We start from the raw sequence: 26,127 nt of genomic DNA on the forward strand, positions 1-26,127 counted from the left end.
GACCAGAGCCCGTGGAAAAAACAAGGAAAGCAATAAGCATGATTTGGGAAATTCATACGAGACTAAAAGGTCGGGAAAATGCAAGTTTCCGAGCCATGCCACGAAAGAAGAGGGATATCCCCAGCAGAAAAGGATTATCCCCAGCAAATAATATCATCCCCAACAAGTTTTGGAACGCAGAGCAGGGGAGGAGAAAGGGAAAAGCCATCCCAGTAGGCGTATCACAACCAACCACCGCATTTTAAGCTAAAATTTTTTATTTGATTTGAAACAGGTAAAAGAAATGGAATTTATAACGGAAATGCATGTCACAAGAAAGATTGTCAAACTGGGGCAGAAAATTTTCTTTTCAGTTAGAAAATTTTCTGGAAAATCAGGTACCCATTTAGGGAAGAATAAAGATAATACCAGTCTTAAGGGAAGTGGACTTTGAACCAGTGTTGCCCCCGACATAATAATTTTCCAATTAAGGAAGTTGATCCCCAGCAGACAAAACAAAGGGATGACATTTGTGCTCAGAAAAGCAAAGAGCCATTATCATCCCCAGCAACTTCCAGAAGAATGAAGCATCGATTTGAAGGGATAAAATTCCCCAGCAGCGTTATCCTCAACAACGTTATCCCAAGAAGATAACCCTTTTATCCTCAGCAGAGTCGCCAGAGCTGTCACACCTCCTTTTTCCGCCCCCGCGAGGGACGTAGGGAGTTTTTTTCAATTAAAGAACAATCGAAACGGGATTTATTTATTTATTTCAGAGTCGCCACTTGGGAGATTTAGGGTGTCCCAAGTCACCAATTTTAATCCCGAATCGAGGAAAAGAATGACTCTGTATTACAGTCTGCGCACCAGAAATCCGGATAAGGAATTCTGTTAACCCGGGAGAAGGTGTTAGGCATTCCCGAGTTCCGTGGTTCTAGCACGGTCGCTCAACTGTCATATCTGGCTTAAATATCTGATTTTTATACAATTATGAGCTCATGTGCAAATTTTATCTTTTTACCGCTTTTATTATTGTTATTATTATTTTTACAAGAATGTGAACATTGTTTAAAACATGTCTTTGGATTACGTCACATGAAATGCTCCCGCAATCCGGAACATATTTTTATTCAATGTTTTGGGATTTGGATTTGGGTCGTATGAAATACGCACCCGAGTTTAAGAAGATAATATTATTAAATACGCGCCTAAAGCGACTAGCGTATCATTATTTTGGGTAGGGCCGAGAAATTTGCTAAACGACTCCTCCCGAATTCTAAGCAATTAAATGTACATTTATTGAGGGCCCCGCAATCTATACATTTTATTAAGCGAGGCTCATCTCATTTATTTTAAATGGACAAATCTTAAAGCGACTACATTTTTCTATAAAAATTAGTCTCTAAAATAAAGGAAGAAAATCCTAATTAATTACTAGCTTTTATTTTATTTATTTAAGAAAACATGACATACTAATTGCTAGATTAATACAAATATTAATGAAAAGGAATTTTATTTAAAAAAAATTCAAAATTATAAATAAAATAAAAATTTGACAACTAATATTCAAAAGAATCAAATACAGCTAGATAAAAACTCAGCGTTGTTATAAAAAAACTATTGAGATTTATTATTCACAACCATTTAAAACTAGATTTTAACCATAATTACTAAATCTTTTTAGAAAGTCTTTTAGACTTAAACGAAGTTTCTAATCTTACCTGAACTCAAATGCCTTAATGCCTAATTTTCGAAAATTAATTCAAATTCATGCCTTAACTAAATTTATCTACTTATTCATGATTAACCTACTGTTGATAATTTTGAAACCTTCATAACTAGTGAATTAACCTGTTTTGCCAAACCGATTCATTAAAGACTAACTTATGTTATTTTTTCTTATTTCAATTATTATTCAGTAATAGATGAAATAGTTTAAATACAATCGATAAAAGGAAATAAAAATGATATTAAAACTTCAAAATTTCATTCTTCATATGTATTCATGCTTCCACATTATTAGCTTTGCAATAGCTAGTATTACAGTCGTGTACCTGGTATTGGAAACAAAAGAAGATGAGAATCAACAGTAGTAATAACAATACAGCACAACAACAACAGTCCAGCAACAGTAACAACCCAGGAACAAAGTTTGCAAACCAGTGGAGCAGTAATCCCAAAAAAAACAAAAGCTTCAAGCTTTGATGAAACAACAATTAATTCTGATTTCAAACAATGAAAGAAAGCAGAAGATTTTTTTAGTTTTTTATTTTTTTTTGAAAGTTTAAATATTTTTCGGAATTTTCTCTCTCTTAAATGTTCAGCCCTTTTTTCTCTCTCTTATTTTCTTTTTGTTCTTCTCCTCTTTCAGATTCGTTTTTTTTTCTATTCCTTCTATTTCTGTATTCCCCCCTATCTGTATTCTGTTCTTAATTCTCTCTATATCTCTGTTCTCTCCCCTTTTGTATCAAGACCTCTCTATATATAACACATTCCCAAAATCAATTAAAATCAATCACTTTCTCCTACCAAACCCATTATCTTCTCACTCAACCCCATTACATTAAATAAATATATCAACCCCACCCCATTACATTTTGTCCCCCATGCCTAACATAAACAAATACAAGATTCCTCCCTACTAAATTTTGTCTTGTCCCCCCTTTATATTAAACAACTATATCACAACCCACCCCATTACATTTTGTCCCCCATGCTTCACATAAAAAATTACAAAAATGTACAATTCCTAAACTACCCCTCCGTCCTTATTGCAATTACTATTTTACCCCCAAACGTACTGCGATTTACCAAATTACCCCCATCAGCTATAACAAATCAATTAATCAAACTCAACGAAAATATAGCCAATATGACCAATTTCTACATAAATTCAAACAACAAATCTCATGAACATGATTTCTTCAACATTTCAACAACAAATCACATGAACATGATTTCAACAACAAATCATATGAACACAAATTGAACCAACAAAGAACAACTAAAATTTGATTGAACAATATTTTTAGCAACAAACAAACCTATTTTCAGATTCAACAACAACAATCAAACAAGTATATTTAGATTTCTAAATTCAATAATATTGAACTTAAAATCAACTCTAACAACATTACAACAAACAATTCCTATATTAAACTTTAAATAAGATTATGAGACAAATTCAAGAAATAATCATAAATGGTAAACAAGAAATCAAGCTATACAAATTTCGGATTCAAGAACAATCAAACAAAGTATGAACATGAATTAAATCTATTTTAAACAACAAACATGATGGATTCAAACGATTAAACCAACATATTTCCCTATTACAACTAAATTCTTTTAGACAAATAACAAGATCGACGAAGAAACAATTATGAACTTAAACTTGAACTTAACAATATTAACAATTTCTAAAAATACATAAAACACATGAAACAAATTGAAGAAACAATTAATTAAACTTCAATTTGTATCTCACCAACATTAAACTAACAACTTTTACCTAAACAATAAAACAAACATGAAATAAACATGAAAAACCGCTAATTAAATTTCCATTTGAAATCTGAAAATTAATTCAATCAAAACATATGAACAAATTAGAAAATTATTTCAACGATGAACAACGAACAAAATAAGAATCAAATATTTAACAATTTTAACTTTGAGAAATATAAAAACGAAATATGGACAAAAAATAAAACTTAAAACTAACTAACCGGAGATGAATCAACGACGAACTCGATTGTAAACAAATCTATCCGGGCCCTTCGAACTTTGACGAAACGAAGAAGACGAAGCTTGCATTGAAGAAGAACTTTGAAGCAGTAGCAGCGACATCAGCACGACGGAGAAACTGCAGTGAAACAGCGGCGGCGGGGAGCTGGACGCGGCGAGAAGCAGCTGAAGAATAAACGTGAGCAGCAGCATCAATGGTGAAGCTGAAGACGCAGCGACGCAGCAGCACGACGGAGCAACGATGGAGCTCGTTTTTGGGCTGGTTTCGAGCAGCTCTCATTGCTGCGTTTTGGAGAACGGAGCATCTTGGTCGTTTGGACTTGAGGTTGAGAAGATGGAAGCAAAAGGATCTCCATGGATGACGAAGGAACAACAGTAGCAGCTGCAACGACTGGAAGAAAACGCAGCAACAATGGCGGACGTGAAGCTACTCCAATGGTCGTTTGGTTTCGACACGAGAAAGGGGGGGGGGGGGAAAGCAGCCATGGCTGCTCGTGTTGGGGTCGATGGGACGATGGAGAATGTCGTGTGTGTGTGTGTGTGTTGAGGTGGTGGAGGCGTGAGGAAGGGCAGCCATGGGAGGTGGGGCTTGGAGGTTGGAGAAGATGAAGATAGGAGGGGAGGGGGGGCGGATGGCTTAGCTCTTTTTTAGGGTTTCTTTTGTTTTGTTTTGTAAAAATGTAAGATAATAGGGGTATTGGGTCTTTGGGTATGGATTGGGTCGACCCAGTTCGGAATGGACTGGGTCATAGGGAAGGTTGGGCCATTTTTTGGGCCTGTGGCTTGAAATTGAAGAAAAGGCCCAATTCTGATTTTTTGTATTTTTGTTTTCTTTTTTCTTCTTTTATTTATCTAAAACTAAATTATAAAAATACTTAAATTATTATTAAGAACTAAATTAAGTTATAAAAGCGCAAATTAACTCCCAATAACAATTAACGCACAATTAAGTAATAATTAAGCATAAAATTATATATTTGGACATTAAATGCTAAAAATGCAAACGATGCCTATTTTTGTAATTTTTATTTTTTGTAAAACAAACTTAATTACTAACAATTGTAGAATTAAATCCTACATGCAAAATGCGATATAGTTTTGTATTTTTATTAATTTAACAAATAAACATGCACAGACAAATACAAATAATTATTCAAAAATATCACAAAATATCACAAAATTGCACACCAAGGAAAATTATTTTATTTTTTGAATTTTTTGGGAGTAATTCTCATATAGGGCAAAAATCACGTGCTTACAACACCTCAAAAGAAAATCTTTTTGTATTTTGGATTTAACACCTTAAAGAAAGCTTTGAAAGAAGTACTAAAAGAAAATTCTCTTTTTTTTTTTTTGAAATTTGGTCCTAATATACTAAAGGAAACATATAAACAATTCATTTTAAGTCCTAGATATTAATTGCCTAAAGGAAAAACAACCTCAACATTTTTTTTATTTCTAGAATTAGTATTCTAAAGAAAATTTATAACGAAATATAAAATGCAACATCTCTTTTTTTTTTCCGGACTTTTGAGTTACATCATATTTTTCAAATATAAAGAAGAAAATACAATAACAAAAAGCTTGACATTACTGTACAAAACTAGAAAGTAAAAGACGACATAAAATGAAGAACAGACTCAAAACATAAAAACAAATTTCCTTAAGCAACTCCTGACTGAGCGATCCTGACCGGACGGTCACGGGGTGTCTGTCATGCTCAAACTTCGGTAAATAAATTCACACCTGCATGAGAAAACTTTAAATCAACACTATGTGAGACAATAACACTCCATACTGGACACATAGAAGACATGGTTGAGGCTATTTTTGTAAACTGGCTTATTTGGCCAAAAGGTGGCTAGAAGTGCAAAATTTGGCTATGACTCCGCAAAGCCAAGAACCTAAGATTTAGTAGGAAGACCGGACCCTATGTGGGTTGCCTACGTATCACGCTCCGAAAGACGAGAATCAGGTATGCGTAGTTCGGGCAGATTGGATACGGGCGAGAATAAAAAAAAACCACTAATTTATAGAAATCACATTTTTTTTTGCTTTTTATTGAAATATGACGAAACATGCAAAATCTTTTTGGATTTTCTTCTTTTTCTTTTTTGTTGATTTTCTGATTTTCGACAAATAATGAAAAAGTGCAAAATCGTTTTTTTGAATTTTCAAGCTCTTTTTTTTAACAACATAATTGGGGCCAACTCGCTTTATCTTCACACTTCACCCTTTTTTTTTTTTCTTTTCTTTCATTTTTTGTTGTTGTTTTTTTTCGTTTCTTCATTTATCCTCAGCTATCATTTGTCCGCCAAATGACCCTTTTACCCTTGAATAAATGCAACATGTAGCACATAAGATGCATCAGGATGGTCTTTTATTTTTATTTTTATTTTTTTGGGGTATACCTGTCTTAGACAGACCCAACCCCTGCGTTGAGTCTCCAAAGTTAAGTGCACATGATGCAACCAAACGTTCCTACTAGGGATCCAGCATGAGGTCTTGTTATACTAGGTTCAAAACCATGGTTTATTGTTCTAGACCTGGCTTACCCGAGCGGACAGCTCGAGCCGGGGGGGGGGGGGAAGCGTAGCGTATCGGGAATACAGAAGCTTCACCGGCTTTGCAACCTGTCCGTACCTCGTTCTAAATTTGAAATATGACTCTAACAAAAAAGAAGTCACACGAAGTGCACACTTCTTCACGATTCAGAAAACTCAGAGAGAAGAGGGATTTCGCAACAGTTTATATACAGTTCACGAAATATCAAAGCGGTAAAAGCAATCAGTTAGCACATTATGCCCAAAACAAAATCAGATAATGGATAAAGAGCCAACTATAATAATTATTCTGAGCTCGAATTGTTGAACCCTGAATAAGAGATTCTGGGTTAGATCCCCAGCAGAGTCGCCAGAGCTGTCACACTTCCTTTTTACTACACCCACGGGAGGGTATAAGGGAGTTTTTTCCAACTTAAAGTGACAATCGAAACGAGATTATTTATTTAAACATTCAGAGTCGCCACTTGGGATAATTTTATGGTGTCCCAAGTCACCGGTTGAATCCCGAATCGAGGAAAAGCTTGACTCTGTTTAACAGTTCGCGAACCAGAAATCCGAGTAAGGAGTTTTGTTAACCCGGGAGAAGGTATTAGGCATTCCCGAATTCCGTGGTTCTAGCACGGTCGCTCAACTATTATAATTGGCCTATTATCTGATTCTAATACACTTTTAAACCTATGTGCATTTTAATTTTAAAACCGCTTTTAATTATTTTAAGGAAGATTACAACGTCATCTGAAACACGTCTTTGGACCACACCACATGAAATGCGCCCGCAGTCCGAGACACATTTTATTTAACGTTATTGAGATTTGGATTTGGGTCACATGAAATGCACACCTGAGTTTAAGGAGGTTAATTTAAATTACGCGCCTAAAGCAACTACGCACTTTCAAATTAATAACAAAGTTTGCGAAGACCATGGAAAGTTCAATTGATGGCACACTCCAATTTTAAAAGAGTTACTATTAATTAAATGAGGGCCATGGGCTTAGGGGTTTATTTGGCATGGCACGCCTTAAATTATTTCAAAAGATTGCACTCAACTTAAAGAAAACTACGGATGTTAATAATTTGTTCCTAAAACTTTGGGGATTATTGTAAGGCATGATTAATGGAAATTACTGTGAGAGGTTGACAAATTAAACGAAAATAAAGACAATATAAAGAAAGGAGTGTACGTATACTCTTGTGCTTATCTCAATCAGATCTAGACAAAATTCATATTGGCTCAACAACAAAGCTAATAATCTTTTACCCCACTTATGAACAGGATTCCAGTTTTATCAAATAAAACATAACATGTTAGCTTTCAAGACTAAACTAGAACTATAACACATTATTACTTCAAAGAATTCAAAAGTTTAATCCCAAACGATTTCACTACTTAAGATGGAAACCAACCAACTAAAGAACTAAATTATCAAATAAAAATTGGACTCATGAGTCAATTACTTCAATCACACAAGCACATATGTATTTATCCGAATGAAAATCTCGGTATCCATGAATTGAACATCAATGGGATAAAATAAAAAAATAAAAAAATGCCCAAAGATAGGAAAGAATCGAACCTTTGTATTAAGAAGAATATCCAAATCAAATCTTTAACAAAGCAGCTGATAGATGGAATCAAAGTCCAAAAATTGATAATGGAACTTGAAAATAAAAACGATCCGGACTGGGATTTTGACCAGGGAATCTCGACATAGACCCTCAATGAACTTGATACAGAACGGTAAATCTGGAAAATGAGCTCGAGCTCTTGAACAAGAAACGAAGCAGCAGAGGCGGCGAAACAAAATCGGCCAAAAGACCTCCGTTGCCAAACCAGCAGAAACAAAATCAATACCACAAAAGAGACCTCGTTTTCAGTGTGTGTGCCCTTTTTTTTTTTGAAATTCCAAGATCTACTCCTTTTTGTTCTTTTTCTTTTTTTTGGTCGATCCCCCCCCCCCCCTCATTCACGACTGATGGTTGTGTGCCCTTAAATTATTTCAAAAGATTGCACTCAACTTAAAGAAAACTACGGATGTTAATAATTTGTTCCTAAAACTTTGGGGATTATTGTAAGGCATGATTAATGGAAATTACTGTGAGAGGTTGACAAATTAAACGAAAATAAAGACAATATAAAGAAAGGAGTGTACGTATACTCTTGTGCTTATCTCAATCAGATCTAGACAAAATTCATATTGGCTCAACAACAAAGCTAATAATCTTTTACCCCACTTATGAACAGGATTCCAGTTTTATCAAATAAAACATAACATGTTAGCTTTCAAGACTAAACTAGAACTATAACACATTATTACTTCAAAGAATTCAAAAGTTTAATCCCAAACGATTTCACTACTTAAGATGGAAACCAACCAACTAAAGAACTAAATTATCAAATAAAAATTGGACTCATGAGTCAATTACTTCAATCACACAAGCACATATGTATTTATCCGAATGAAAATCTCGGTATCCATGAATTGAACATCAATGGGATAAAATAAAAAAATAAAAAAATGCCCAAAGATAGGAAAGAATCGAACCTTTGTATTAAGAAGAATATCCAAATCAAATCTTTAACAAAGCAGCTGATAGATGGAATCAAAGTCCAAAAATTGATAATGGAACTTGAAAATAAAAACGATCCGGACTGGGATTTTGACCAGGGAATCTCGACATAGACCCTCAATGAACTTGATACAGAACGGTAAATCTGGAAAATGAGCTCGAGCTCTTGAACAAGAAACGAAGCAGCAGAGGCGGCGAAACAAAATCGGCCAAAAGACCTCCGTTGCCAAACCAGCAGAAACAAAATCAATACCACAAAAGAGACCTCGTTTTCAGTGTGTGTGCCCTTTTTTTTTTTGAAATTCCAAGATCTACTCCTTTTTGTTCTTTTTCTTTTTTTTGGTCGATCCCCCCCCCCCCCTCATTCACGACTGATGGTTGTGTGCCCTTAAATTATTTCAAAAGATTGCACTCAACTTAAAGAAAACTACGGATGTTAATAATTTGTTCCTAAAACTTTGGGGATTATTGTAAGGCATGATTAATGGAAATTACTGTGAGAGGTTGACAAATTAAACGAAAATAAAGACAATATAAAGAAAGGAGTGTACGTATACTCTTGTGCTTATCTCAATCAGATCTAGACAAAATTCATATTGGCTCAACAACAAAGCTAATAATCTTTTACCCCACTTATGAACAGGATTCCAGTTTTATCAAATAAAACATAACATGTTAGCTTTCAAGACTAAACTAGAACTATAACACATTATTACTTCAAAGAATTCAAAAGTTTAATCCCAAACGATTTCACTACTTAAGATGGAAACCAACCAACTAAAGAACTAAATTATCAAATAAAAATTGGACTCATGAGTCAATTACTTCAATCACACAAGCACATATGTATTTATCCGAATGAAAATCTCGGTATCCATGAATTGAACATCAATGGGATAAAATAAAAAAATAAAAAAATGCCCAAAGATAGGAAAGAATCGAACCTTTGTATTAAGAAGAATATCCAAATCAAATCTTTAACAAAGCAGCTGATAGATGGAATCAAAGTCCAAAAATTGATAATGGAACTTGAAAATAAAAACGATCCGGACTGGGATTTTGACCAGGGAATCTCGACATAGACCCTCAATGAACTTGATACAGAACGGTAAATCTGGAAAATGAGCTCGAGCTCTTGAACAAGAAACGAAGCAGCAGAGGCGGCGAAACAAAATCGGCCAAAAGACCTCCGTTGCCAAACCAGCAGAAACAAAATCAATACCACAAAAGAGACCTCGTTTTCAGTGTGTGTGCCCTTTTTTTTTTTGAAATTCCAAGATCTACTCCTTTTTGTTCTTTTTCTTTTTTTTGGTCGATCCCCCCCCCCCCCTCATTCACGACTGATGGTTGTGTGTATATAGGTCTAGGGTTTTTTTTTGGTAGGGTTTTTAAGTTAAGGGGTATGAGCCTAGGAATTATGGGCTTGAAAATTATGGGCTAGGTCCAAAATTAGGCCTAAAAATGGGTTGCTCGAGCCCAAGTTCTATCCTTTCCCCGCGAACAAGACTAAAAATACGATCATAATTATTAATTAGTCCTACTTAAGTAAAATAGCTGTTAAAATAAGACTGACCTTTTAAAATAAATTATTTTTTTTGGTATTTTTCCATATTAAAAATGACTACAAAACATTAATGGAATAATTTTTGTAATTTTTATTTTTCTAGTAATAAAATAAAGTAAAAGAGTCAAAATTAATTAAAATAGTTATATTTGGCTTAAATTAAATATTTACATGCTAAAATATAAAAAAATTTTGGGAGGCTCAAAAATCACATGTCTACAGTTACCTCTTGAACACTTCCAACATTTTGCTCATAGACTCTTCAAGTCCCAATTAAAACTATTTTCTAGAACTCCTAATATGAGGTTGTTTCTTGTGTCCTACTTTGCCAGGGAAAATATATCTCAGTTGCCAACACCAATAGCCTCTGCACATGTTGGAGAAAGTAGTGTTGGACAGGAATTTTGTACCCAAACCCTAAACCCAATTTTGGTCGACAAAGTGATAATACAGTCGAAGGCGAAGACAGAGAGACAAGAACTGTGTGGAATGATATGGAAATAACAAGATCCAAATGTTATACAATGGTCTATAAAGGATTTGTACCAATTGGGCCAATACACAAAACACAAATTAGAAGCCCAATACAAACAAAAGGTCTGCCCCTATTGTTACAGATCCGGTCCAATCTTTGTAGCATATTGGATACAGCTGAAAGGCACTTAATCCTTCCAAAACATTTCTATCCAAATGCAATTTACATCTATACAATATATGTACATATCATAGTGCAATTGTGAATAGGACAACAAATAGGAATTACACACTTGGAATTAGTATAGCTGTAGTTGTACCTTTTTATTTTGCAATACCTGTATAAATACACACACTATACAAAATATTATTCATTCAATAAGAAAAACAAATTTCCTAAATTCCTACATGGTATCACAACAGTTGCTATCTGAGTCCCTAGCCTACATTTCTTTTCCAGTCATCTTTTCTTTCTCCTTTGAAATGACACCAAATTCCACAATGACTCTTCAAATGTTTCTGCAGCTCGCACAGTCACTCAACCAGCTGCTTTGGTTATAGATTCCACTTACCTCTATTATCTTCATCCATCTTATTCACCAGGAATGGTTCTTGTCAATTCAGTCTTTGAAAGGTATATAGAGGATGGTGTAGAGCCATCATCATTGCACTCTCTGCCAAGAACAAGCTTGGTTTTATTGATGGAAGATATTCTGAACCTGATGCTTCTTCCACTGACTTTAAGCAGTGGAATCGTTGCAATTATTTGGTTAAATCATGGATCTTTAACTCTCTGTCTAAGGACATAGCTAGAAGTGTTCTTTATTCTAAAATTGCAAATTAAATTTTGAAAGAGCTTGAGGTTAGATTTGGACAATGTAATAGTGCTCAACTTTATCAGTTGCAAAAAGAGTTGAGTTATCTAGTGCAAGGGACCTATGATATAGCAGGATATTATACAAAGGTGAAAAGTATTTGGGATGAGTTAGATACCTTGAATACTTGTGTACACCGCACATGTGAGTGTGATTGTGGAGGAAAGTCAAGAATTTAAAATCCCTTCAATATAGCAGGCTCATCCAATTTCTCATTGGACTTAATGATACCTACTCACCTGTAAGGAGTAACATTCTGATGCTACCCCCTTTCCAAATGTCAATCAAGTCTTTTCTCTTCTCATTCAAGATGAGAAGCAAAGGAAAATTCATGTTGCACAACACCCAGTTGAGATTACTTTTCTGGCATAAAATTAGCAAACCTATTTTTAGAAATATGCTAATGGAGAAGGAAAGTACAAAGAAAATCTTGAAGAAAAGAAGAATAACCTGGTGTGCAACTACTGCAAGAAACCTGGTCATTCCATTGACAAATGCTATAGAATCATTGGGTTTCCCTCCACTTTCAAGTTTACCAAATCCAAAAAGTATCAAGGAGGACCTCACAACAATGCAACAATCATGCACAAAGAAAACACAACTCAATAAGTCAACACAATGGAAGGAAATGTAGCAGGGAAAGTCATCACTCAAGAGTAGTTCAGTCACCTTTACCAACTTCTTCAACAGATGAAGGTTGGCCAACAAGGTGGGCAGATTTTTGATGCAAACACTAGTGCCAACTGTGTGGTAAAACAATCAATACTCATAATCTATATTGCTTTTCTTGTTTTCCTTACATGAATTCTACCTCCTGGATAATAGATTCAGGAGCTTCGGGACATATGACTTTTGGCTATTCCATTTTATTCAATGTGAAACCTCTAACCAAATCTCTGTACGTCAACCTCCCAAATTCATATAAAGTTAAGGCCAGTCAAGTTGGTAGTGTGCATGTTCTGCCATATTTAATACTAAACAATGTGTTATATGTTCTAAATTTCAGATTTAATCTAATTTTAGTTCACAAACTCACTAAACAACTCATTTGTACCTTGCTTTTCTCATCTTTTGGTACATTCTTGTAAGGCCCTTCACTGAAGAGGCTAGTGGTAGTTTGTGAAGGAAGGTCTATATCTACTTAATCCAGCTTCTCTAAGTTCTGGACTAGTTTATGGAAATCAATCAGTTTTTCAGTCTTATTCAGCTTGCAACAACCTTAGGAAAGATATTGTCTCTCATTTAGTTTCTTTTTCTGATAGAATCCACTCTAATGTAATCCTATGGCACAAAAGGTTGGGGAATATGCCTCTATTAGTATGCAAAATATATTCAGTTTTTAGTTTCCTTCTCTTGCCAAATTTAATCATCCTTGTGATATATGTTCTCAAGCTAGGCAGGCAAAATTGCCTTTTCATTCAAGCAATATCAACACAAATTCAATTTTTTAACTAATTCATATTGATACTTGGGCACCTTACAAGATCCCAACTCATGATGGTTATAGATATTTCTTGACCATAGTTGATACTATAGTAGGGGAACTTCGACTTATCTTTTAAGAACAAAAAGCAATGCTTTTCCAGTTTTAAAATCTTTTCTAATAATGGCAGAAAGGCAGTTTGCAATAAAAGTTAAAATCATTCGTTAAGATAATGCTTTGGAGTTAGGATCAGGATCCATTCTGTCAAAAATTTCTCCTCTAATGAAATCATTCACAAAACCTCTTGTGTTGCTACACCACAACAAAATAGAGTGGTTGAACGAAAATACAAATATCTTCTAGAGACATGTAGGGCTCTATTATTCCAGTCTAATCTCCCCACTATGTATGGGGGTGATTGTTTTTAACTGCTACTTTTTTAATAAATTGATTTCCATCTAGAGTGCCTAACTTCAAAACATCTTTTAAAATTCTTTTTGGAAAAGTTCCATCTTATGATTTTCTGAAATATTTTGGTTGTCTATGTTATGCCTATACTTTATCTCATCACAGGTTAAAATATGAATCTAGATCAATCAAGTATGTTTTTATAGGACATCCCTTTGGGAAGAAAGGATACAAATTGTTGGATCTTCAATCTATAATCATTTTTATTTCTAGAGATGTAGTTTTTTTAGGATATATTTCCTTTTTTCTCTCCTTCACCTGAACCACCCATTTTCCCTAAAGAAGTTTCTACTATACAAGACCAACCTCACCCTTTCCCTCGGTCTGATAATCATCATTCTTCAGGATCAGGTCCTATTCCTACTCTCCCTCCCTCAATAACATCACCTAGAATAGCTCCTACCTCATATCTTATCTTTAGGTTCAATTCCTCTCCATCTTCTATTCCTCTTCAACTTGAAATAAGGATATCTACTAGGGAACATAATCCACTATCTAATTTGGCAAATTATGTGTGCAATGCTGTGTACTTGACTGATCTAACCAATTCTTGTTTTGCAGCACCAGTCTCACCTACTACTATGACTTTCACAAACCTCTCTCTTACAAATAAATCCTTTTTAAACTTTATATCTCATATCATTGAACCTACAAGTTTCTCCCAGGCATCTTTAAATCCTAGTTGGTAGGATGTAATGGCAAAAAACCTTCAAGCCGTGGAGAAAAGTGTTTGAACTACTAAGAGGCAAGAAGTCTTTGACCTGTAAATGGATCTATAAGGTTAAATATAGATATGATGGAAGTATTGAAAGGTTCAAAGCTTGACTAGTTATCCGAGGAGACATACAAAGGTTGATGTTTTATACTTCAATACCACACTAGAGGGGGGGATGATTTGTGTGGTACCCAATTTTTGCTTAACTTGATTATAGAAGGACCTAATTCCTCTATGTGTTCCAACTACTACTATTGCGGAATAGTAAGTACATAAATTAAAGAACACAAAGATTTTACGTGGAAAATACGTGGCTCAAAAGGTGAAAAAACCACGACCTACTTTCCAGTAGGATTTTCTCAAACTCTCCACTAAGATAACTGAGCCAAAACAGCATTTACAAAACTCTTTATAAACCTAAGGATTACCTCTAATCCCGTTGTAGCACACATCCTCTAACTATTGCGACAACTTCAAGTTAACTCTAACTTGAATACTCTGAGTACCTATTATAATTGCCTCTAGATAAAGCTGAAAGGTACAATATAAAAACACCTACTACAGTTGAAATAGAAATAAAGAAAGACACATAAAACTCTTTATGAAGCTGGTTCTTCAATCTGGTTCATGTAGCTTCATGTTTGCATACTTGAATTACACACGAACTGCTTGCAATAAGTCTTTCTATTTTGCTCTCAATTCACGTTTAACTTCTATAGTTTTGTGCAACACATGTAATGTGAGAATATCCTGCAATTTATAGAGTTAGCAGATGAAGAAATAACTAGAGTTCTAATGCTACTCTTCCTTGGTGGAAGAGTTCTAGTTGATTTCAACTTCTAACTCCTTCCCTATCTTGGATAGTGTTCTCTTTGATTAAGGAGTCCTTCTCCTTATCAATTATGCAACCTTTTTGATTAGGAGATATTAAATACACCAAGTTAAGCTTATCTTCTTCACATGCATCCCACATGCTCGAATCTGCCCGTTTTTATGAACCTGAGGGATGGACCTGGTTCATGCCCGAGTTCCTTTGTTAGTCTTCAAAACTAACCTTTACTTAGGCCAATAAATTCCCCCTTTTTGATGATGACAAACTCTATACTTTTCATAAGCTTAGACCCTATTTCAACTGAGCTCAACATCAACACAATGTTAGAAACATTTTTCCTTTTTATCACTTATCATCAAGGACCAGGTACATTGGGTTATAAACATCACTGTTCAAAGTGTAAACATCACTTGTTTAAAACACAACCTTTTTCCCCTTTTGACATCATCGAAAAGTTGCATAAAAATGTGAGATAACCAGATTTTAAAGCTTACTTATGGCCACTGGGGCTACTTCAAATGCAATCATGGATTAATCATCATAGACCAAGCTAAGAACTTTAACCATCAAATAAATATAAACAAAAAGTTAGAGCAAAAGCAATGAATTTCATTGATGATTGATAAGATTCTACCACAAAGCATAAGAAGAAATAAAAATACTAAAAACATGAGCAAAAGAAACAAAACGTCCCGAACTGGGTCACTGGTTGATCTACACTAGGCTAGGAGGCTTAAGGCTGGGAAGAACTAGGTGTTTGGTTTTTGACCTGGAGGAGTTTTAGCATACCTTGAAGAATGCCATCATTCTTCTCTTTTTCTTTTGCCAGCTCAGTTCTAAGAGCATCTCTCTTAGTCTCCACCTCAACCAACCTCTTCTTCACCCTTTCAATCTCAGCATCCTTAGACCTACTTTCTTGCACCAAGGCTCTGACCTTGCTATTCACTGGTACCTTTTCGGATGAACTAGGTTCTTTAGGAGTGACATTGACTTCATAATCACAAGCAAGCAGAGTATTAACCCAAAAATGATTCATGTTTGTACTAACCTCTCACTTTTTCATAGGTACCTTGAAATGTGCAAGTACAGTTGTGAGAATAAAGCCATAGGGAATGGTATGAGTCTTGAAGACATTTATAACCCTATCAGTAGGTCCGCGGGGGTTTCCTATTCAGATGGAACAGGTTCATCTATGTTTTTCCCAAATTGAACCAACCCCTCAGCAGCTTTGCCAGACCCACTTCCCCCTGTTTTGCTCATGCTCTCTTATATTTCAATAAATTCCTCTCTCCATACAACCATTGCATGGGTGAAGAATCAACTACTTTTTTACCCTTTCCCCTCACAGCACCCCTAGCACCCTTGCTCTCATTTTCTTTTCCTTTTTTATTTTTACCACCAACTTCTCTAGATTCTGTAGTCTCAACACTTTCTATAGATCATACCAGTACAAATATATTCTCCAAATTTGCAGCAACTTTAGAAATTGTCTTAGGAGTAACTTTAGAATTGGAAGAAACCTGTTCAGTTTCGGGAGAACTAATTCTTCCCTATTACCCCCAAACTTCCAAGTTTACCCCTGAACTTTCTGCGCTCCGGAGTTACTAGCGTAGCGGCACTTGAACCGCACTAGTGGTTGCGCATATGGCTAAGTGCACTGTCCCATTTTTCTACTCTGGCGCGGTCGCGCTAAGGTCGCGATTGGCCCGCGCTAGAGTGAATCAGCATTTTTGCTTTTTTTTTCTTTCTTCTTTCACACGTACTCAACTCCGATGGGCTTCCCTTGCTTTAATTTAGCTCCAAACAATGTCCTAAGTCCTCATAAGCACAACTTGCTCCTGCAAAACATGAAATTCACAATTAGAGCCATTTTATTATCATTTAACCTTCCTAGAACGGTGAAGTATAGTCAAGTTAGGGCATAAATAGTCGCCAAACTACATGAATCTAGCCTATTATCAACACCCCACACTTAAATAATTGCTAGTCCCCGAGAAATCTACCATACTCTATAAAGGTTCCCTCACTAAACCTTTCCCTAACGTATCACACCATGAACATATCACCAAAATTTCATCTAGTAATGTAACATCTTTGCCTCAAGAGTCGACTCTCACGTGCCGTGCAATATTCATACTTACTCAAATTACTCTATACAGAAGTCAAGACTTATCTTTCCTTTGTGAATTAAATGCCTCACATCACACAAGAGAGTAGTTTTACAAATAATAATATTAAGAACAATTAGGAACATAGATAGACAAAATTCACTCACTCTCAGAAAGAACATTCATATGCCACAAAGATGCACCATAGGCTTGCCCGTAGTGTACTACTTTAATAATCGAGCCCATTCAATCTAAGATCACATAGGACTTCATGTGGTTATAATGTAGGCTAAAGGACGGGTAGGATATATTTGGACATAGTGACTAACCTCGCTAAGCACTTTTAATACAATCACTTTTACATTCAGAACCATACTTATGTCAGACCAGACATTCTACCACACTTCTATTTATAATACCCCAAACTCCTTTAGATGCAATTGTATCAAGTCACCACTTATCATGGACTATATTTATTTATTTTATTTTCTCCCTCTTTTTCTTTTTTTTAAGCGGCGCTTATTCATTCCTTTTTCAAAGCATTTCACTTTTTTTTCTCTATTTCTTTGGTTTCACTCGAAAACCAAACCACCACCCCACACTTTAACTTTTGCATATTTCATAACCATTCAAATGCTCATGGTAGGTAAAGGGGTTCAAACAGATGGTCCGTTCAAACACTTGGTTAAGGTTTGTAATATGGTTGCCAAAGAAACAGGCTTATAGGCTCAACGAGGTTAACTGCGATGTATCACATTTAGGTAGGTCTACTTTATATATCTATCTTAACAAAGATGTTTACCATGAAAATGGTAACAACAATTGAATTTGTAAATGGGATTCTAAAAATACGTGATATATTTTTATGCTAGTTGTTGGAGCAGATGGTGCTAAGAATATGAAGTTTAATGACAAAATACAAGCTAAAACGGGGCAGTAATCAAATCGAGGGGCTTGCTGCCCTGGCTTCGGACTGGTCGATGGAGGACCTCGAGGTCGATATCCAGCTTGATCTTGAGCTATCGGGGGTAGTCGGGAACGGGATAATAGTTAAGATATGATTAAACAAGGCTCTTTATGGACAATACCGAACAATAAACGAAGAATACGTATAAAAACTATAGATCCTAAGAGTGGTCTCGAGCCAATAAGAAAGAGGAAGTTAGAGAGAAAAGTGAGAGAAAGATATTATTGATCTTGTGGAGAAATAGTTGGAACAACATCAGCCCCTTACAAAGTAGTGTAGGTTCCCTTTATATAGGAGGGGAACCCAGTTACAATACAACATGCATCAATTGTAAAGTATGAAGATGAGACGGCTAGACGCGACGCTTTGGCATAGGCTCTAGATAGGTCGGTTCTGCCAGAATTATCCATGTGCCTTGGGAACATCCCCTTCCGTTCTATCCTCGACCTTCTTCTTCTTCGAGTCAGGCCTCGACGTGCCCCGAAGGAGGTGACTCGGTCACAGCTCTACATCCTCGGGGTCTCGAGGCATTCTTCCGAAATGTCCAAATAGCGAGGAATTAAATTCTTTGATTTCTCTACATACAGATAGTTTCCGCGTTTTCTAGAACGGAGCGATGAGAAATGATCCTGACGCCTGACTGCTCGAGCTTCTTATGGTGACATCATACCAATGATGCAACCTGTGGCGCGAGCATTTGTGGCAACCGGGGTGCCCCACAGACATGTGCATTTTGACATTATTCAATGCACTGTCGATTCCCGTTCTCCAAGGTTAATGTACCATCGTCGATTCAGTTACTCAAGGACGCAGTAATTGCATCTGCCGATCAATCTTCAAAAACCTCAATGGCCGTGTCGTAACCCCCTATAAATGGGGGTGCCTTGGCATTGGTTTTTTATCCCAGTGCCTTCATTGGCTCATTTGCTCATTTCTTCCTATCATCTTCCTCTATCCTTTAACACTATGGTTGGGCCTCATGTCCTCAAGGTCATTCGGCAGAGCTTCCGTAGGCTGTGTTGTGGACTGTCGCCAGAGCTTCCCTTTGTCGAACATGACCATGCTATCCTATCGCTGTTGTGGTCGTTGTTATGTTTACCGTTGCTATTTCCGTTAGCCCGATACGATGACGGATGGGTATCAATTTTTCTTGCTCACAAAAGGCTTTTCGGATTACACACCGCTACTCAAAAGGGGGCTCGGATTATACACCGCTTCTCACCTTCATACCCCGGCTCGACATTGTGCTCTACCCCGAACTGGTGGCTTGCACGGCTAGATGTTCTAAGAAGTGAACTCTAAGTAGCTGTGCAGGCGGGACTGAGGCTCGCTCGATCCGCTGTCTCTCCGAGGTTCTCTTGGCCAACGCGGGTCCTCGACCTTCGGAGAGCTACGACATTTTCTCATCCCTCCCTGCATTTTTCCCAATCCTTTGGGGATAAAGGTGCGGAAGGCCGGGATGAGGCTTATGAGGATGTGCATTCGGATGAGCCTGTTGCAAGAGGTGGACCTTCGAAGATGGACCAGTCTCTAGGCTTTTACCTCGCATGTGCATCCTTTTGTTTCTTTTTTTTATGCATAAGAACCCCTGTAGGCTTTTGTCTTTGTATGTAAGGACCCCTCGAGGGCTGTTATACATGGATATTTATGAATATGAAGATACTTTCTTGATTTCTATTTTCGATTCTTGCCCCATTATTGTAGGCTTTCATGCCCTTCGAGGCCATTGAATGTTTTCCTTTGTTGTTGACCGCTGATATCTAGCTCGGATGCGAGCGTTCTTTTTGATCCTCTATCGATTAATGTGGCTCTTTTCTGAGCCCACCATCGTACCTCAGACCAAGCCTGAATTGATCTAATAGGCCCGGGCTGTCGGGACCTCCGATTTGCATGGAGATATTATGCTGAGTTTTGGAGCTTTCGAGAGTGGTATTCTGAGCGAGGGTCAGCTTCGGGTCCTTGGGGTCTTCTTTGTACTTGGTGTAGATAGCCTTTTAAATCGTAGTGGGTAGACTTCTGTTGAGGGGTTGCCTACGTTTAGGCGACGCCTCGAGCCCTCCTAGAACCTTCATGATCGGTGCTTTGCACGCTTATTTCTCTTTTAAGAATAGGAAACCATGAGATCGGGTACCGCCTCGAGTTAAATGATGGCATTGTAGGCTTCTCTTTTGGTGGAGATCCTCGAGGTCGGGCACTACCTCGAGACTAGAGACAATATAGTTGACTCTTTGAGGCCTAAATTCTTGTCGATGTATGCCTCTGGGGTCGGGTACCACTCCGGGATCTGAATCAAGGCCGTTGTCCTCCCGAGGCTTACTCTGGACAGGTGAATTATCGCTGTTTCCTGCATATATGTGGGGTGGCTTTTGTTTCTTTGGGAGATCTCATTGTTCTGGATAGCTATCTCTCCGCCTTGGCATCGGGTCCTCCGTCTCTTCAGGCACAAAAAAACATTGGAGCCCGTCTTTGCTTGAGTCTATCAATTCTATCATAGACATGGCAACTACTTCGGGGTCGGCCCGACAGGGAGGGGAGAGTTCCACTCTCAATGTTCAGGATCCGCGGGAGTTCACTTTGAAGACTGTCTTTGATAATAGAGGAACACCTGGAGATGGTGGGGAGATACTGCGGATGGAGTGAGGGGACAGCGCTGCAGGTGCTTTCCCCAGATAGAGTATCATAGACTCTGCTAATGGATTTTTAAACGTATACCTATATCCCTTCCCATTTGGCCCCCTTGATAGGGTTGTGCTTGATTTTTGCTTAAATTATCGGGTTACTTTGGCGCAGATACATCCTTCGTTTTGTTGAGTGGTGCTAATGATGAGGTTCTTTACAGAGAAGGCAGGGCTTGAATTCACGCTTAGCCACCTCGTCAGGCTGTACCGACCCTTTTATCACCGATGCATGTTAACCTTGAGATGTCGTTCGTCTACGCCCTTTGATGTCGATGACGGAGAAGATGGGGACCAAGAGTGGGTCGGTCGATTCGTCTGGGTCTGGACGGCTAACATTATCCTCGTGGAGCTCTTGCCATTTCCCAAGGGATGGAATTACGCGCGTGAGTGAGGTGTCTTACTCTCCTTTTGATTTGCTTATAGTAAAAGCCAGTTGGATAATTGTGCCTCTTCCTGTTTTGCAGCAACTTCATGGACACCAGGCGAAGTTCTCGATTTGCCCGGTTGGGTAAAGATGTTGGGGACCCATTCGAATTGCGATGAGCGTAGGTGGCGAGCTGTGTTCCGTGACAGATGTGAAGTGAAATACTAGGGTATGCGCATATGCTAGCCCTACCCTGGCCTTCATATATTTGAGATGACATTTTCCTCTTTCTTTTGTATCGGCTTTGCTGTTGTAGGTGTCGGGCGGTTCCTTGGGGCAAGGCAGTGCTCTTCCGGAGAGGGGAAGGAGCCGTCGGCCTCCGAGCTGAGGAGCGATGGTGATAAATGGGATTTGCACCCGTAGTGTGGTGGAGCTTTTGATGGGGATCAACGGGCCTGTGCCTTCGAGGAGAGGACGTCGCCCGAGCCTGCTGTTCCCAGAGTGTTTGATTCCAGAACAGTGGTTGCTCCAAGTGAATATGCTTTTCCCAAGGTTGGTTCTTTCGGGGCAGAAGGGGCAGGATCAACAAGAGTGTGCTCCGTCTTCGAGGAAGTCCGTCGAATTCACCTCACGGTAAGTTTCAGCGGAGTCCTTCTGTATTTTGCGCCTTCCTTTCTTTATCGAGTTTTTCTTTGCAGGACCTTGATAGGCTAAGGTTTGAGCTGCTCCATCACGGGGCCAGACTTCGGAAAGCTCTGGACGAGGGTGAGTCCCTTAGGCTCCTTAAGGAGGAGAAGGAGGTTGAGTTGATGTACTGGCGATATGAGGTGTATCGGGGCTCGAATTACGAGAGCTATTTGATGGAGCAGGTAACCTTTTGTAGTACGCGCTTTGCTCTTTTTGACCCTTAAGGTTAACCCTTTTGGCTTTTTTAGCTACAGAAAAAGACGGAGGCCTTGGAATACCTTAAGGGCGAAGATGACCGCATCAGGAATGCTTGTGGTGAACTGAGGGCTTAGGTGCAGGCTCAAGCTTTAGAGGAGAGGGGCTCCTTGGCCAAGGTTCCGGCCTTCGAGGGCCAACTCCGCTTGGCTCGTGACAATGCTACAGTTCAAGCGGATATGATCGGGAAGCTCGAGTCCGATCTCTCGAAGATCAGGGCTGAGATAATCAATGAACGGGATGAAGCAGCATTAAGTCGAACCAAGGCTGAGCAGGAGATGGCGATTCATGTGAATGACACTGCTGATGCCCAAGCCAAGTTGAAGCGGGCCCTCGACTGTGAGAAGAGGATCGAGGAATATGTTCGTTGCAGATCCCGAAGAGAGGTACTCGAGGAGATCGGCGTTAGGGGCTTCGTTCTCTCGGAGGAGTTGGCTCGAGCCAGGGCGGACGAGCGCGACGCTTGGTTCCTCCTTCCTGGCATTATGGAGAGTGAATCTGGGGCTGGGAGGCTGTTTCCTTTTGGAGCGGAGTGTAGATTTCGTTACTTTTCGATTTTGTACTTTGCTATTTGTAGAGCATGTTTGTAGATAGAGAGCGCGCCTTTTGCGTGTGTAAATAAGAGAAAACTTGAAGTTTTTCTTTTTTGTATCTCTTTCTTCATTGCTTTCTACCAGGCAGGCTGGTTTCGATGCCTGGCGGGAGCCTTGTGGATCCGGAGCTTAATAGATCGACCCGGAGGCTCTTAAGTGCGCTTTCTGACGTGAGTTGGCGTCAGGGCCTTTGTGCTTTGCCCAGCTATTGTGAGCATGTGATTTTTGCCCTATATGAAATACTCCTATAAAATCCCAAGAAAATAGGTTTTCTGTTAATTATTTGCCATTTTAGGAATTTTTATAGAATTTTTCTTAATTATTTGAATTTTGTCTGTGCATGTTTAATTTATTTAAATCATGAAAAAATACCAAAAATATCATCTGTTTTGCATTTAGGATTTTTTTTATATTTTTAGAATTAATCAATAATTATTTTGTTTATAGAAATTTGAAAATCACAAAATAGCTCATTTTTTACATTTGTTTTGTCTTTAATTTTTAGCTTATTGATTTTTTAGAATTAAATGATCTTTATAATTTTTATAATTATTTAAATAGTTTAATTTCACATTTTAGATAATTTAGGATTTTTAATTGTTAGAATTCTTTAATTAAAGAAAAAAGAAAAGAAAAAAAGTGAAAGAAAAGGGAAATAAAAGAGTTGGTTTCTTATTTTTTTTGGATTGATCCTAATATCCAAACCGGCCCAAACTCGTCCAAAATTGTTACAACCCATATCCACACGCGTTAGTTCATGCCATATATTAGTTAACATAAATTCAAGAAGGAATTACCTTTGAGATCATAAGAAGTTAATCCTATTGGTCTTAAGTGATACAAGGGTATATAAGGGTGATTAACAAGTATTAGAAGTTAAACGAATCAAGGATGTAGTAACTCGTATTTTCAGGTAAACCTAGAGGTTCTTAATACACTCAAGGTCATGTATTAAGGTGTTTGAATCATATAATATCCGTATCATAAATGTTGAAGTCAAACGAGTTATGAAACATAAGTCGACAAACGTTGTCGCAACTTAGGTTCATAATTTTACTTAAACATTAGGTTAAATGTTTCTAATTTTTTCTCCTAAATTACAAGTTATTACAGGGTGATCTACCCACAGAATTAAAGATCTACGAGTCTAGTTTCCAACGCATTAAACCATTTTTCAATACGATCTCAGAGTATAGAGATATTCATATTTTCGCAAGCCTACGCAGATTGGTAGATGACAAGTAGGTGCATCACCTACTTGCCAAAATGATAGGACAAAATTAAAAAACCTAAGTCGGCCAAGAGAGGACTTTTAAGGGGTTATGAACTCAGTTATTTCATCCATATTTCAGACCCTCAAAACCAAAGTTAACCCCTGCAACTCCTCCCAAAAAAATCCCACACAAACCCTAATCGATTTTCCCTCTCTTTCAAGTTCTATTTGAAGGTAAAACCTAGAGTTTGAAGAACCAAGGGAAGGGCTGAGTTATCCAACAAGTAAGGTAAGTTACTGCCATCTTTCATACATTTTTCTCTGCTGTGAATTCATGGTAATTCGTTCTATACATGTAAGAACTCACGGGACGGTGATCGGAAGCCGTGAGTTCGAGTTATTCACTTGTAGCAGACTGTTTTGTGGACTGTTTTGTGTTGCTATTGGTCTGCGTGTTCTACTACTCTTTTGTGGAGTTTTGGAGGTGTAATGGTGTGGAGTAACACCATATATATGTAGGGTTGTGGGATGATAGTGATTCGTAACATTTCCGGGTCGTTTGACACGACTACGGTGGTCGTCGTATGTATGATGTAATTAGGTTGTGCGTGGACTATTTTGGGAGGCTCAATATGTTATTATTTATGTTGTTTGGGATGTTTGGTGAATGTTTGGAATGGTGTGAAGTCATATATATATAGGGGAGGTGCTGTTCATTTCAACGTAAAATAGGTTGTGGTCGATACATAATAGTTATGACGCTTAAATGATAACGATAGTATCGTTTCTTTTATTGTAGACTAAGGTGTTGTGACAATGGCATAACTTGTGATTGGGGCAGTATATACAAGGTATGTGAGGCTATCCCTTTTCTTCTTTTGCACGACTCCGATTGTACATAATGTAATGAATGAGCTTCCAAAGATACTCTACTCTTAGAAGCTAGCAGTACTTACATTGCTTTCCCTCTTATGGAACGATTGATGTTAATGTTGCTTCTCTTAGTCTTATGTTATCAATGTTGTTGGTACTTCCTGACTCTTATAATGTTCGTAATGAAGAGTTTGTCCTAATAACATATACATAGGATACCGACCTTAAGTCACTCCGAAAGGTTTTGAATGTGATTCCATGAGTCGAGCATGCATTATATATATATATGTATCTATTTTACTCTACCAAGCCGTGCTATAGTTGGCCAGGTATGGCACATATTGTGAAACCACTGATCAGTTGGGTTTTACCGAGCTCCACGTGGCCGGGTACGATTCTACCGAGCCTTATGACGGCCGGGTACGTTTTTACCAAGCCTATTATGGCTGGGTATGATATGATGATGATGATGCCCACAGAGGCGTATGTTTTAAAAGTTTTTGTATACATACATATGTATCATGCATTTCATGTCAGTAGCCCTCAGAGGTACTCAGATGTTCCAGGTTGTATATTCCTTATCCCTTCTTACGTTATTGTTCATATTTATGGTTCCCTGCCTTACATACTCAATACTTTATTCGTACTGACGTCATTTTGTTTGTGGACGCTGCATGTCGTGCTGCAGGCCCTAATAGACAGGCAGGTGCAGCTCCCCCACCACAGTAGGTTGTCCAGTTCAGCAGTGATAGATCCCTTCTCCGGACTTGCCGTGGTCTTGGTATGCATTTTTGTTATAGACATTATGGGTATGTCGGGGCCCTATTCCGGCTATGTTGCAGCACTTATGTTCATTTAGAGGCTCATAAACAAGTGTCGACTAATGTATAGTTTGGTATGCCTTGTCGGCTGGTTTTTGTTGTATAGTCTTTCATGGTAGCGTGGTAGTTCGTACCTTATATGTAGTTTCTTGATTGTCTGGTCATCCCCTGCTATGTATGTTCATGCCATCATATTTTATTGCTGGTTGTCCATGATCCAGGTCTACCATTTATATTGATCTCGTCAACCCTAAAAGATAATAAAAAAAAGGGTTAGATAAAATGTACGTTGGTGCTCGACAAGTATGGTCGGGTGCTAGTCATGGCCCTCCAGTTTGGGTCGTGACAAAAATTCCCCT

General features: G+C 37.8%; 1 long non-coding RNA gene across 1 annotated transcript; it reads right to left on the bottom strand.

Annotated features, from left to right (window-relative positions):
- Nucleotides 1–5,222: 5,222 nt before the first annotated feature.
- Nucleotides 5,223–8,242, bottom strand: LOC138884341 (uncharacterized). Its single transcript, XR_011404515.1, has 2 exons — nucleotides 7,865–8,242; nucleotides 5,223–5,472 (listed from the first exon to the last, which is right to left on the bottom strand). It is a non-coding gene; the product is annotated as an uncharacterized lncRNA (long non-coding RNA).
- Nucleotides 8,243–26,127: the final 17,885 nt, after the last annotated feature.

This window comes from Nicotiana sylvestris, chromosome 12, assembly GCF_000393655.2.
Source record: "Nicotiana sylvestris chromosome 12, ASM39365v2, whole genome shotgun sequence".
Taxonomy (NCBI): Eukaryota; Viridiplantae; Streptophyta; class Magnoliopsida; order Solanales; family Solanaceae; genus Nicotiana; species Nicotiana sylvestris.